General features: G+C 42.2%; 1 protein-coding gene across 11 annotated transcripts in view; it reads left to right on the plus strand.

Annotated features, from left to right (window-relative positions):
- GULP1 (GULP PTB domain containing engulfment adaptor 1) overlaps positions 1 to 15,049 on the plus strand; it is a 260,500-nt gene that overhangs the window by 59,643 nt on the left and 185,808 nt on the right. For 10 of the 11 annotated variants that reach the window (XM_046018774.1, XM_046018769.1, XM_046018773.1 and 7 more), the window contains exon 2: positions 11,958 to 12,109. The exons of the other annotated variant lie outside the window; for it this stretch is intronic. The gene's annotated coding sequence lies outside the window, so the exon portion shown is untranslated. The remainder of the gene's footprint in view (positions 1 to 11,957; positions 12,110 to 15,049) is intronic. 11 annotated transcript variants of the gene reach the window in all.

Below are 15,049 nucleotides of genomic sequence, written 5' to 3' on the forward strand. Positions count from 1 at the left end.
AGCTTCACTGTGGAGGAGCTGAAATAGGAAAATGTTAAGTATATGAGTACCAAAATTCTACAGTGATTATAGATTGAATTTTCAAGAAACAATCTAAAATAGAGGTGAAGAGATTTGGTAATCCACAGAATAGAAAAATAGAACACTGATGTAGCACTTAGGGCATATATTTCTACTTTAAATAAAACCAATGAAATAAAATCTTTTATACCACATCAGTTGATTGCTGAGATTTTAGTAGAAAGGTGAGACAAGTTACTTTTGTGTGCAAAGACTTGTAATAAGCTATTAGCCTGGCAGAATCCATGGGCTGATAAATGAGTAGGAGTGCAGCGTCGAGCATCCCTTGTTCACTGGGTGGAAATGCTTTATTAGGTCTTTGACATAAATTGCTTTAGGAAAGGACTCGATGGGGATGAGAAGAACCGTGGTCAGTGATAGCACACGCTACATAAAAAATGAAAGCCAACGTTTCCTTCACCAAGCCCTCACCGTATGCCAGGGACTGTTCTGAGGTGCTTAACATACACTAACTGCCATGACGTTCTTGCTTTAACTTTACAGATGAAGAAGATGCAATACGGAGATCAGTTAACTTGCAAGGCCCCTCATGATCCCAGGGTCCTGGCATCAAGCCCTACATTGGGCTCTCTGCTCGGTGGGGAGCCTGCTTCCCTCTCCCTCTCTGCCTACTTGTGATCTCTCTCTCTCTCTGTCAAAGAAATAAATAAAATCTTAAAAAAAAATAAAAGCACAAATAATTGGCCATTTCTAGTCAGAAAAAAATTAAGTAACCGACACATTAAGAAAATATGTAATCAGTATAGCATCTTACTTGTATAGTGGGTGGCAGCACCAACTGTATTCTTTTAGCTTCTAGATTCTTTTTATTTTGAGAAGAAAACCAAAATTCCTTTTGATTTAAAAAAAAATGCTAAGAGGGGCACCTGGGTGGCTCAGTGGGTTAAAACCTCTGCCTTCGGCTCAGGTCATCCCAGGGTCCTGGGATCGAGCCCCACATCAGGCTCTCTGCTCAGCGGGGAACCTGCTTCCTCCTCTCTCTCTCTCTGCTTGCCTCTCTGCCTGCTTGTGATCTCTGCCTGTCAAATAAATAAATAAAATCTTTAAAAAAATGCTAAGATATTATAAGACAATTATATAGGAGTATTGAAAGGTTTATCAATTACAATTTTCTTCACAGATAAATTTAGTATTTTAAATTGGATTTGGGTGACAAAGAAATACGTAACATATCAGATATGTATTTCCAAGTATCTGTAAACTGATATGCTACCATCCTGTTCTCACTTCCTCATCTAATTTTTCTTTAAAGATTTTATTTATTTATTTGACATTGAGAGATCACAAGCAGGCAGAGAGGCAGGCAGAGAGAGAGGAGGAAGCAGGCCCCCTGCTGAGCAGAGAGCTCGATGCGGGACTCGATCCCAGGACCCTGAGATCATGACCTGAGCCGAAGGCAGCGGCTTAACCCACTGAGCCACCCAGGCGCCCCTCATCTAATTTTAACATTAATTTATTCTTTAACAGATAGTATTGAGTTACAGTTTTATATCAGGCACTGTGCCATATGTATCTCCACGTTGGAGAGAGAACGATGACCCAAGCAGTTAGTCATGGTAACTCATTAGGCTCATTAGACTCTCTAGAGTGATACATGCCATGAAAGAGAAAGGAACTGTGCTATGATTGTGTGTTTTAGTCCTTAAAATGACAGAACACTGCAATAAGTTATTATCTACTAACTCAAAGTACCTATATAACTAAGCCAAACTTTTGGAATGCTTTTTTCTGTTAGTAGATTAATAAATGCATTTCCTTTTGTCATGTTTGCTTCATGCTTCTACAACCTGCAGAATCAAAGCCTTTAATTGGGCTGGGATCAAATGCATCTCATGGAAGAAGCTGTGTTATTGTAATTTTTTTTTTTTTTTTTTTTTAGTAAAAGTGGTCACTTAGCCGCTATCAGATGTAAGAGCAGGATGAATTAAAAAATGATGTTCATTTACCAGTAACTTTAACTTCCTGAAGAGAAGAACGTGACAAACCTGAAAGAGTCAACTGTTCTTTTTTCTGTAGTTTTAAAAGGAACCATTTTGATTTTCCACATGACCTAAAGAAGTGAACTCAGTTTGAGATGTTGCTTACACAACAGTAAGCTTGAGGAATTGTACAAGGGGATATACCAGACTCATCACAGGGAGGAAAAAATCAGTAAGTAAATAGGAAAAAAATTGGAGGCCAGCTAACCGTAGAGGTTTTTTTCCACTGTGTACTTTGTGATTGTTCCATATTCTGTGACCAGGTTGCTTTAAAAACATCATAAATATGCAGACTTGTTGACATTTTGTAATGAGAATGTGAACTCCTGGTTGTTGGAGAATGTTGTCTCCCCATTGGCAATGAGCTCTGCTCCCTTTTGATCTCCCATTCTCTTTGACTGATGTCCTGTGGTTAGCGCCTCACTGGTGCCCTTTGATGATTTTACCCAGTTCATTCGCAGGTTCTCTGCTTAGGATCTTATAAACAGTGTGACTCATGACTAGAAAGAATGTATCCTGGCCAGGATTCTCTGAACCGCGAATAATTTTCAAGCAGAAAGATCTTCAATCACAGCCTTAAAAGCCCATGTCTACTTAGCATAGCTTTTAAAGAATCTTGATTGAGCATCATAGACAACTGTATGCCTTCTTGAGCCCTGATTTTCAAGCAGTGACAATTTCCACTACTAGCTGAAAACTACTAGAAGCATTCCAAGGCTTTTATCACTTTTTTCTGGCACCAAGTCTTGTATGTCTCAAGTAGTGGGTAGCCCTTTGGCAATAAGAGCTGCTTCCACCTGTGAAGCCTTTATTCTGATTTCTTAAAAGCAAGACTGATTGAATTATTAATGTTGACTAAGTCCATGGTGAGCTTTTGTTTTTTGGTCAGGTCAGGGTGTGCATAGCGTTTGATCCTAGAGCCCTCGACGGTGCTTTTATCCCTCGGATGCTAGAGGAGGAGATGAAAGCAACCGTTCGGCTGCTGCTTGGGGCAGGACAGGAAGTCGTGGCTACGGACTTGAATGCAGGGCAATAAACCACCAGCCACCTTCTAGAGATTTTATTGTGGAAACTGATTTTCATTTTACTATCTGATTATAGAAGTGGAAAGGTAAGTAGCTAAAGTAACAGTTGGGGTTTAATACATCACAGTAGTTTAATTCACCATACAACTGAAGACTGTTACCCTTCAACACAGTCTAGAATATCGCTCCTCTCCTGTGGTGGCATAAACCTGAACACTTAAGTATTTCCCCCCTAAAATTAGCAATTGAAAGAGTTTCAAGTGTCACTGCACTGTGAAATATTAAGCAGATGACATTTACAGACACCGTGACCGTTAGTACGAATGGCTGAATGCCGTGCGCAACAACTCCGAGTGTGTCTGCTCCGTAAGTGTATCTGACAGGAAGCAGGTGTCTTCATCTGTGTGAATCATTCACTCCTCTATTTGCCTGTCATGTCCCAGGCATCTTTCTGTCCAGTTATTTTCAAGAGACTCTGATGCCTGTGCCTGATCTCAGGCCATTTAAATGAGAAATGCAGAAAACCCAGGCATTTGTACATTTTCAAAGATCTCAGGGTGTTTCTAATATACAACTAGGTTTGAAAACCATGTTTTTTAGAAAAAAATAAGGCCTCATTTCTTATTTTATTGATGAGAACAAGCAATAAAAACTGATGAAAATTTAAGCTACCGAGAAATGCTAGAAAGGAAAATAAAACAGGGTAAGGGAAGAAGGCATGGCAGTGCGGAATTATTACAAAACGGCAACCAAGGAATGAACAGCTCTTAGATGTGACAGTGGAGTAGAAGGTTAAAGGATGGAAAGGCGCACGAGCTATGTGCAGCTGTGGGCGAGAGGCTCCGTAGAGACCCTCAGAAAGGAGTGTAATGGGTTGTTTGAAGCAGGGCAAGAGGACTGCGGTGGATGGAAGGAGGAGGAAGGAATGAGGAGGAGAAGATGGATGATAGAGACGGAGAGAGCGGGAGAAAGCATGGCTGTCCCACGTAGAGTCTGTATGTCTGTGAGAAGAAGCCGTCAAATGATTTGATCTTATCTGTATTTTGAGAAGATCATTATAACTTTATCACTAGTATCATTAAGAAAAAATATGGAGGATATTCTTGGGCATTGCACATTTGATATTCGTTATGATTGTCAGACATTCACACCTAAAGCAAATCAATGTAATTCTTTTTTGCAGATTAATTGTATGAGAAGAAAAGCTTATTGGGACAAATTGACGCTAAAAAGCAACTTGGTGCTTATCGTGCCTTTGATGTATGTATATGGTGATAATTATCCTCTTCTAATGGGGAGGAGCCACATTTCTTTTAGGAAAATGTACATGTCATTTATGTTCAATAAAATTTTTTCTTAATTCGAAGGGACTTTGAACAAAACCTAGTTCCCAACATGATTGCCTGCCTTTCCGAATTTAATTCTATTTCCTTCTTAATGACAAAATATTCAATATGAATACTGACATACACAGCTCAATTTAAAAAAATAAAAATTATTTCATAGCTTCTTTATGAACCTTATTTTATAAGCTCACGCCTAGTTGTCAGATCCTTCTGCATTTCAGCTAACAATTTAGTAGTAATAATTGACTCATTTTCTGGAAATAAAATTGTTAATCATGAAGCCATCTCTATCTCTTCATTTTTCGAGCCTATTATGAAAAATAATGTGGAGATACCTCATGGCAAAGTGTTTTCTTGATGAAATGAAATGAAGAATCATGATATACTTTGGGAGCTTCAAAATACGTAATAATATATTTAAAACACAAGAAAATACCAGAGTAAAAACATTGTTTAAATCTATTTATCTAAATGTTTTCTAAACATATTTGAGTATAGAGTCCTTGTGTGTGTGTGTGTGTGTAAAAATTCACATTTCATAGAATAATGTTTCTCAGAATTCATTTTGAGAATCATGGTTCCCGCATATATAGCTGACTTTTATTTTTGCAGATGTTTTTATTGATGTTGCTCTGCTTATCCCCACATGTTTATAACCAAAGCAAAACAGTGGAAGACTTAACGATTCTTTCTGACACTGAACAGATGTGAAGTTTATTCCCATATTAGTGCCTACGGGACTTACAAATAAACCTGTTAATCATTTGTTGCTTGTTCTTGTAGAATCTTAAATTTAATTCATCGATGACTTCAGGCTCTTCACAAGAAGAGTAACTTAAGGCCTTCTCACCGTGTGTCAAGATAGTAAATGGTTGTGTTTCTTTCATAAGCCCCTGAACATTAAGGAGCATGGACCTTTTTGTGTATTTCTTCCTCTATTTTCTGATGTAGAAGGCCCGTAGGTAATACTGGCCAAGAGAGTATGATCATTGTTTGCACAGTGGCTTTTCCCGCCAAATATATGAAACTTGAAGCCTGTGGAGAACTATCAGCAGTTACTTCTATCCAGTTAAAGGGAATAGAATTCAGAAAAGGAAACCAAAACTTGGTAGGAGAAGGGTTCTAATAATAATAATAATACTTAAAAAAACATGGCCTGTAAAGACAGGTGATGAACTAGCTGTTCATCAAGTTATCAGAAAGCCCTTCCCTCTCTTAATTTCCCAGGAGCTATGGAAGCATTACATTTTTTCTATTAATATAATTGCCTGCTTTTTTCCCTTAGAAAACATTGTTTTTGTCCATTTTGTTGTAAGAATTCATAATTATAAAACATTTAATTGTACGTTCCAATGTCCATCGTAATACCTTTGGACAACGATAGTATGTCCCTGTGTGTGACAGTTCTAGTCACAGAAGACGCGCAGTGACCTGTGGATTTGTGGGTGCTGTGCAGTAGCTCTGTGGTCGCTTGGGGAGTTGAGTCCGGTGGACCGGAACTATCAAAAGCCATGGATGCCCATCAGGAAACGGTTGACCTAGAGTTGAGTTTAGGGTGTCTCAGGGACTGAATTCTGGAGGAGTATAAAACTTACCCTGAGAATTGCGAGGAAGCGTTGACAGATGGCTAACAGGTGGGTGGCAGAATCAAGATGAGCATTCCCCAACTACAGCTGCAGAAGGGAGAGGCAGAGGCAGTGTAAGGAAGGACAGTCAGTTTGCTTATCAAGGCCAACTTACTAGTGTCTGGCAGTGGATGGAGAAGATGCAGTAGATTCTAGAGCTCGTTTGGAAAAGGGAAATGCCCAAGATGGGGTGACAGGGTGTAGAGTCGAGGAAAGGGAAGAAGGGTGATGGAAGTTGGAGACTGGTCAGCATTTTCCTAGTGAGAAATTGGGTAGCAGAGCAGCTTTGGTGGTCGTGAAGATGAGGGCTTCCTCAGACGTGCCTGATTTGTGACACTTTTGGGTGCTGACCAGTGACAGTGACTTGCTTGTCATACTTCATACGTGTGTGTTCTGTTGAATTTTATAGACTGTGTCCTATTAAACATACCAAGTCTAACATTGCAGTTTTTACTAAAAATCTTTTTAGTAGATTTTACTAAAATCTTCAGTTTACTTACAGTGGGCTTGATGTATGCTGTTGCTGCTTTATCCTCTGTTTCTAGATCTAGCCGACTGCCCTCTGCGTTGCTCAGGACCATCATTTACTACAGTAAAAAAGTAAACCCTTGTTTCCTATGCAGTTGTAGTGCTCACAGCACTCAAGTAGTAGGAAACCCTTTTGCAATTCAGTGCTTGCAAGTCCCAGGGAGAGCCTTGTTGGTTTTCTGTGTGGGGGTTCAGCGTTCTGTTGCATGGAGGGAACCATGGTTACACTGAGAACACTGGGTTTCTCGGCACCCACTGAAAAGCGCCCCTTGAGACCACTTCCTGGTCCCCGGGATTACCTGGGTTACTTACTAAGACAGAAGTATCTATGGGGAGAATTCACGGTAGACACTAAAGATTTTACATTCCAAAGAGCACGTTCAGAGTACTGGGTTCATTGTATGATGCCTTCAGCATTGCATTTGTGTTCTAATGAAGCCCAGCTAATCTGAATTTTTATCCCCAGGAAGTATAGAATGAGATTACATGTTTTTTTTGTTGTTGTTGTAGTAACAAATGGACAATGATTTTACCTTTATGTGTAATTATAAATTTTAGTTTATTTGTGCAGGTAAATAGAACACAGATTCCTCGAAGGTGAAGAATCTGTCTTGCTCATCGCTGTGTCAGTACTGTCTGGACAGAAGCCCAGTACGCAATCCATACTGGTTGCCTGAATGGACTATCGTTCCTGGAACAGTATTTCCAGTTTTTCTGTTAGCAGTTGCCCATGTCTGTGGGGATGGGCTATGGCGGATGGAGGAGACGGCAGGTGCAGGGAAGTTGCCTTAGCTGTAGGTCACACAGTTGAGCTCCACTGGGTGGACAGACGCGTCGTGCCCCAGGTTGCTTTCGACTCCCTCCAGACCAATATGAGGACACATAGTAGCTCCAGGATTCAGGATGGAGCAATGGGAGCTTTAGCTTGTGCCTAGCCACGGAGAAGCAGATGGTGTTTAATATGTAGACACCTGGGGCTTTCACAGGTGTCCCTGCGCATTCTGGGCCTACCCGTGCCAGTGAGTGGGATTTCTTTGTCAAGTTCCAGCTATGGAGGGAAGTGACACAAAGGGATGGTGTTATCCTGGAAACTCAGAAACGGGTGCCAGGACAGCAGCGGGTCCGCACTGAAGTGCACAGGAGGGAGGCACAGTTAGAAACATGGGCATCTACATCCTTCTCCCAGAATAGTGGCTTGAGGTGGGAGGAGGCCAGTCAGAAGAGTGACCTAGATAGCTGCATGCACAGTGGAAAAGCCTGGGTGCTTCGGCTGTGGGGCGGGTGAGGATCCGGTCTGAGCCCTGGACTGAGGACACGGTGGAGGACCGTGGTGCACCGGTAGCTTTTAGTGTCCTCCTCCTTTCTCCTGCTCGGTGTAGCCTTGCCCTGCCATCCTTCCTGTAGCCTGTCCTTCCCTCTTCTCTCTTTCACGCTTCTCTTTCCCCATTCCTCGCTCTTCTTCCTCCCAGCTGTGGGTGTGGTTTTGTAAGTGCCGTAGAAGCTCTGTTCCTAGTGTTTTTTAGTACAGGAGGATGAGTTCTGATGTGTAACTGCGTATCACCTAAGAAGAGGTGGCTGGGCTTTCCTGGCGGCGAGGGATCCGTAAGATGGAAAAGTGTATTTTTTTCTGCTCTGTTGATTGAGCCTATGAATATATTTAACCTAGCCTCAAGCTACAAAAACCCCCACAAAATGTCTTAAGCACAATAAAGAAAATACAGAAGCTGTAGGCACATTATGTGTGCTTCATTGTTCTTGTGAAGAAAGAGAAAAATCATAGCACAGGTTTGTTTGTTTTTGCTTTGGAATTAGCTGGAGGGGAACAGGTATCTCCAAATGGAGAGCATTTTTGGAGAGTTCCCTTTTTCCAGTGAGTTGAGATGCCTAAGGAATTTGTGTGGCCTTTCTTTCCTTTCCTTTTCACTGGGTTGGTCTGATTCTTCAAGAGTGTATTAAAGAGAGTAAAGAAATATTATTTTCACAGTGTTGTATGCGATGTTTTGTTCCTTTGCAGTTTTAAAACTGGTACCGTAGGTGGCTGTTGAGACCGGACAGAAGAGGCGATGTTAGGTTCCTTTGACGCAGGCAGGAAGATTCACTTTTGAGTTGTATCTCAGTAAGTTTGCGGCATGAAGAAGACCTGAATCCCAGCCACTCGTCTAGTCTATAAGGGGGCCCAAGGAAAATGGACGGAGATTCAGAAACAGGATGTCAGGGGGCGCCTGGTTGGCTCAGTGGGTTAAAGCCTCTGCCTTAGGCTCAGGTCATGATCCCAGGGTCCTGAGATCGAGCCCCGCATCGGGCTCACTGCTCAGCAGGGAGCCTGCTTCCCTCTCTCTCTGCCTCTCTGCCTACTTGTGATCTCTGCCTGTCAAATAAATAAATAAAATCTTAAAAAAAAAAAAAGATACAGGACGTCAGGGGGGCAGCTGGGAGCTGATGCCCTCCTTATCCCCTGCTGGAGGGAGTTGACTCTTGGCCGTTGGGGTGAGGTCACTCCCTTCTGTCTGCCTCGTCTGCTACCAGTAGTCTCTCTGTCCCACGGAGTATCTCTTCTTCTGACTCAGTGTCTGGTCACCCGGCGTCCTTACTCCTGACTTCTCCTGCCTGGGGACATCTGTGAAGCACCTTCTCCCAGTCCCGCTAGCCCAGTTGTCTTCCCCACCGGGCTTTGGAGCACAGAGCGGGTTCCGGTGGGGACGAACCACGGCTGCTTCCTCAGGTGGAGTCTTCGCCCCGGGTCTCCACGTAGCTCGGTGCCCAGCCCAGGGCCATCCGAGGGCAAGCGTTACCCGAGCGCCTTGACAGGTTCTTCCTGCAGCGGGAGGACCAGGCGGGCGCCCTGTGGGTGGGGTCTGCAGGCGCTGGGGGCGCTGGGGACCCAGGGATGGCAGCTTGAGGACGGCCCGGAGTGCGGTGTCCCGGCCCCGCTGCCCCTGCCAGCCTCCTGGGCCTTCCGTGTTTCTGCCTCGGGAAAGCGAAGAGCGAGTGAGAAATGACTGCTCCTTGCTCGGTCTCCGGGATGTCGTCGCACGTTTATTCGTCACCTCCCTCGGTGACTTCACAGATTTCCCTTCCAGCTGAATTTTCATTTACTGCTTCGTGGTTGTTTTCATCTCTGGGCGGGACTTGAAGATGCGTGAGTAACTTGTGCGGGGAGTTCAGCTGACGTGGTCATGGTGACATCTCACGTGTGTGAGGCTCTTTCCGTTTTAGAAAGTGTGAAGACGGCATCTCGGGGTGTTGCTGCTGTCTTGAATGTGTCCCTTCTCCGTGAAGTCCCGAGCAGGGACTCGAAGACTAGAGGTGACACTGGCAAGAAGCAGAGTTAGAGATTTTGAAAAGTGAGACATGTTGCTTTTAAATGTGTGTGCTGCTCCCGTTTAACTGTGTGTGTGTGTGTGTGTTTTCTTGTTGTTCTGGTTTGTTTGATTTTTGGCAAGGTGGATCTTGATGACCTAAGAGTTCTCTCTCCTCTAGTGCACCTTTGCTTCTCCCCACCAGCTCCTTCCCAGATCTCTCTTGAGCGTTTATTGTGCCGGCACGAGAGAGTGATGCGGTTCTTACGTGATTCAGGGAGACGGTGCGCCCGTGATTGCTCTACTTACAAATCAGCCGGCAAGATGGGAGCAGCTTGAACAGAACGGTTGCCGTGATGAGGTGGCAATTTTCACTGGTGTACGAGCACCTGATATGTTTCTCAGGCTTCCCACTGTGTCTGTTTTCTTCTGTAGTAGATTTTCCTGGCAGGTACTAATAGAAAAAAAAATAAACTTCATTATTTCATTTGGCAGTAAAATCATAGCGTAGGATAGTTTTCTCCCATGAGCTTGCTTTAGCTATAATAGGTGAAGATTTTTCTTTAACCATATTATCAATAGTCATAGTTTGAAAAAAAAAAAGTGAGGTAAGATGGTAAATAGTACAGAGGATTTTAGCATGCAGACCAGAGGGCTGTCCTCCAGTTGTGAAAAGGAAACGAAGAGTTGGAACTCCTGGGTTGTGGTCTTGGCTCTGATGCTCGTAACTCATCAAGTATTGATTTTCATTCCCTGTAAAAGACGGACCCTTCGTCGAAGACAGCGTTGTTTTGAAAATAAGATGTTATTATAACAGTGAAATGTTCCGGAAAGTTGAACTTGCACGTTCATCACCGTCAGCACTGAACGAGTTTGAATAGATTGTTCAGACATTGAGAACGGAGTCAGCTGCAGTGCTAGGATGCAAATAGCATGACCTCTAGTTCAGCGTTTACGACAACAAGGTCTAGTTCGTATGTGTGCCCGACTCCTTTGCGAGATGAGAAGCTTCGTGATTTCGTCGTGTCCCCAGTGTACGGCGCTGGGCAGGTGTTCAGGAAGGTTCCCTGGGTGAGTAAAACTGGCAGACACGGGGAAGGAGCAGATTCGTGATGTCACCAGTTGTTACCAACTGGCGCTCCAGGTTTCAGTTACATTTTGAAGAGGGGGTCATTGTTTCCCTCTGCTTTAGTCTGTAATGTGGGGAGGCTTTTTGTTTCTTTCATTTTGCTTTTTTTGCTCTAACCACTTAGAGCAAAGGTGTGCTCTTGGTAGTAGGATCTTAAGTAACTGAGCGAAATGAAGTTTTCATTGTTTGAAAAAATGCACTGTCCTGAGTGGATCTTAAGTGTTTTCATGCAATGCGAAGAGAGGAAAGCTGGTCTGCCTTGCATTGCCTAGTCGGGGGTTTTCCAGAGGAGGGACCTGCTATGGCTAACAGTCATACTTTCCACCTCAAAATAGATCTAGAGCGTTTGGAATACCACTTTTTGGTCATTGACTTCTTTTAACTACTGAGAGCGTGGAAATCAGCTGTGCTTGGTGTGCGGCAGGCTCTCCTATTCTCTGCGGCTCAGTACTGGATTCTCAGTACTGGATTCTCGCAGGACGTCCTCGCGGAGACTTTCCTGGCTAGTGCGGGCTCTGATATCGCTTGCTGGGAAAGGGGACTTTGCTTGCACAGTCTGTTTTCTCAGCACAGGGTGTAACTTTTCCTGGAATGTGTCCTTTTTGCTAGTGACAAGACCTCGTATTTGCACAGTACTTTACACTTCTGAAAGCGCTTTTATGGGTAGGCAGCTCCTTTGAGCCGAAGCCCCGGGAGAGGAGGCACAAGTGTTATTAGCATCCGGGGCGAGAGCTCTGTAGCGGACTTTGACCTAACTCACATGCAGAACATTTGTGCAATGAAATTAGACTTGACCCAGTTATGATGACATTTCCACACTTTATCCCTTTTTGGTAAATCTGTGAACAAAGAAAAGGCCTGCTCTGTGTTAAACCATATCATTGGGTTCTGGAACTTGGGGAGATTAGGTTCAAATGAGATGATTGTAATCTTCTTTGCTCACAGATAGGAAACTATCTTCATTTATCACAAAGTGATTGAAGAATAACTGAAAAACTAGAGATCTCGTTGATGTTTGGTGAGGATAGAAAGCACCCCCTCCTGATGAAGAAAATGTGTGACAGAGGAGGCTGGAGAGAAAGAACTTCGTAGCTTGGGTAAATATGCGTGTTCATTATAAGTATTTTCTATATTCATTTATTACCTTAGACTCTATCCTGGGGTCGGGGGAGGAGTGTTTCACACATATGGTTATAATCTATGACCTCTTTCTTCAGTGATGATGGTTCACTGAGTTCTGTTTGAGATGGGGCTAGCAAGGGGAGAAGAGAATTCTGGGGAAGGATCAGGTACCCTGGAGAACAAGGCTTATTTAGATATCATTTTACATTTGAACCTACTTAAGATAAAAGGAAAATGGTTATTATTATTATTATTATTATTATTATTATTATTATTATTTTAAACGGGAACAATGAAGAAAAGCGAAGCTAAACTTTTCTTTCTTTATAGCTGACATTTATTTGGGGAGGACTTCTTGGGGTGCTAATGATATTTTGTGCACTGAGTCTTCAAGAATGGTGAAATTGTACACCAGTTATCTGATACAGCTTTATTAAATCTCTTACAAAATAAAGTTGGATGCATTTTTCTGGCTGATACTGATAGTTCAAGTCTTTATTTTTGATAGGCCATTGGGGTGCTACATAATAGATATCAAACCCTTATCAGATAGGGAAGAGCTATGAAAGGTTCAGGTGTCAACTTCAGTAACTACCCGGAAGCTTCTATGACCAGCTGGTAAGGCACAGTGTTCGCTTAGGTGTTGTCTTTGTGAGAAGCTCCAAAGAAAATGAAAGTAGAATCGGGTAGGAGTAATTCTGTTCAGCTGCCAATAAGGTCTTTATTTGCTTTTATACAAAACATAACATTACTTCTTCAGGAATGAAGGGATATTATTCATCTTGTGTAGTTTGTTTAATTAATAAAATGATGTGCATCTCCTGTTGCATATCGGATTTATAAAGGTGTTCATATCCATCCTGACTTTGTTTACCAGTTGTATACATCAATCACATTTACACTGTCTTCAACAGAGTATGTGATTAATGCAGTGCTCCAGTCTAGAGTTCATGAAAGCCCATACTGTATCTTTTTTTGTAAGATTTTGTTTATTTATTTGAGAGAAAGAGAGAAGCAAGTAAGCACAAGCAGGGGGATGGGCAGGGGGAGAAGCAGAAGCAGGCTCTGCGCTGAACAGGGAGCCCCATGCAGGGCTCGATCCCAGGACCCTGGGATCATGACCTGAACTGAAGGCAGATGCTTAACCCACTGAGCCACCCAGGCGCCCCCTATATTGTATCATTTCTTAAGAAAACACACACGTTTTCAAAAACAAAAAAAAAAAAAGGGAAACATTTTAAAGTATGTAAGTTCTGCCCTCTTAATTCTTTTTTTTTTTTTAAGATATTTATGGGACACCTGGGTGGCTCAGTTGGTTAGGCATCTGCCTTTGGCTCAGGTCATGATCCCAAGGTCCTTGGATCCAGCCCTGCATCTCTCTCTGCCCACTGCCCCCTCTCCCTCTGCCCCTCCTCTCCCCTCGTGCTCTCTCGCTATCTCTCTGTCAGATAAATAAATAAGTAAATAGAATCTTAAAACAAATAAAAAACTAAAAAACTAAGAAAATATTTATTCATTTATTTATTTGAGAGGGAAGGGGCAAAGGGGCAGGGGAAGAGGGAGAGAGACTTTTAAGCAGAGTCTGCTGAACACAGAACCCTGGGCGGGGTTTGACCTCAGGACCCTGAGACTGCAGTCCAAGCTGAAATCAAGACTTGGTAGCCTAACGGACTGAGCCATCCAGGTGCCCCTCTCCCATCTTAATTTTTAAAAGGCTGCAGAAGACTTGTGTGACCTACCATGTCCTTTTCTTCAGATGTCTTTAGAATACCAAAAAAGTAGCTGAATAACAGTTTTGTAGAAAATTTTATTTTTTTTTGAATATATCTTTCAATTATTTGGCTCATTTTATATTGTTAGTTCAATTTGGAGAAAGTAAAATGAAAATTCAATAAATTATATATTATACATTAGTAAATAGCATATATTCCAGAGTGATCATTTGCTTGAACTTGACAGAAAACCAATTAAAACTCAGTTAAAAAATACATGTTGGTTATTATAATTTAAAGTTCTAGATGATGCTTCAGACAAGGCCGAATCCAGGCCTGAGGACAAAATGGCCATCATTCTTTCAGTCCTCAGTTTAATCAACTCATATGAAAAGGATGGTTTCTTTATAAATAGTTTTAGAAAAAGGTGCTGATTTGATTTTCCTTACTTTAACATAGTGCACATTTCCAAATTCCTGAAAAATAAGGGAGGGCTAGGGTCCTCATACTCTTATTGGCCAGTGTTGGAATTTGCACCAGAGCCTCCCTCAGTCAAACCTAACACATCAGGGAGAAGGGAAGAACTACAGGTCTGCAAAGGAAATCCAGGGGCAGTTATGAGAATGTAGTTTTTGGTTTTATTTTGTTTTTGGTTTTTTTGTTTACCTTTTTATTTTTTTTTTCCCCCATGGGGGTGTCACAGGTGGCAGGAAAGGCCAGTGTATGTATATACTAAATTAAATGAAAAGTGAAATGTGTGCTGTTAGGTGAAAAAACCATTGTGCAAAACAACAGCCAGTTAAAATGGTACACTGATATTTCATAGCAGATTTACAACGGAAGATGGCAAAGTCTTGATACTGAAAATGTTTGATTACTGAAAAAAGGCCTTGAAACATAACCATACTTGAGATGATAGCATCTCAAAAGGCTGTTTCTTCATCCATAAGATAGTAACTGTTTGGTTATTAGTGGATGTGTGTATATACTTTTCATGTGCTGAATTACATTGATACACAAGGTTTTCTAGGTTTTATTGAGCAGTGTTTGTATAATTTAATTTTATCCCATTATGGTGTTATTGTAATTATTTTAGAATAGAAACAAAGAAGAATAAAAGTCTCCTCCCCACCCCCACCTGTACTGTGGGAAATTGGAACACGGAATTGCAGCTCACTGAAATTTGCCTTTAAATACGTTACA

Source organism: Meles meles, chromosome 9, assembly GCF_922984935.1.
Source record: "Meles meles chromosome 9, mMelMel3.1 paternal haplotype, whole genome shotgun sequence".
Lineage (NCBI taxonomy): Eukaryota > Metazoa > Chordata > Mammalia > Carnivora > Mustelidae > Meles > Meles meles.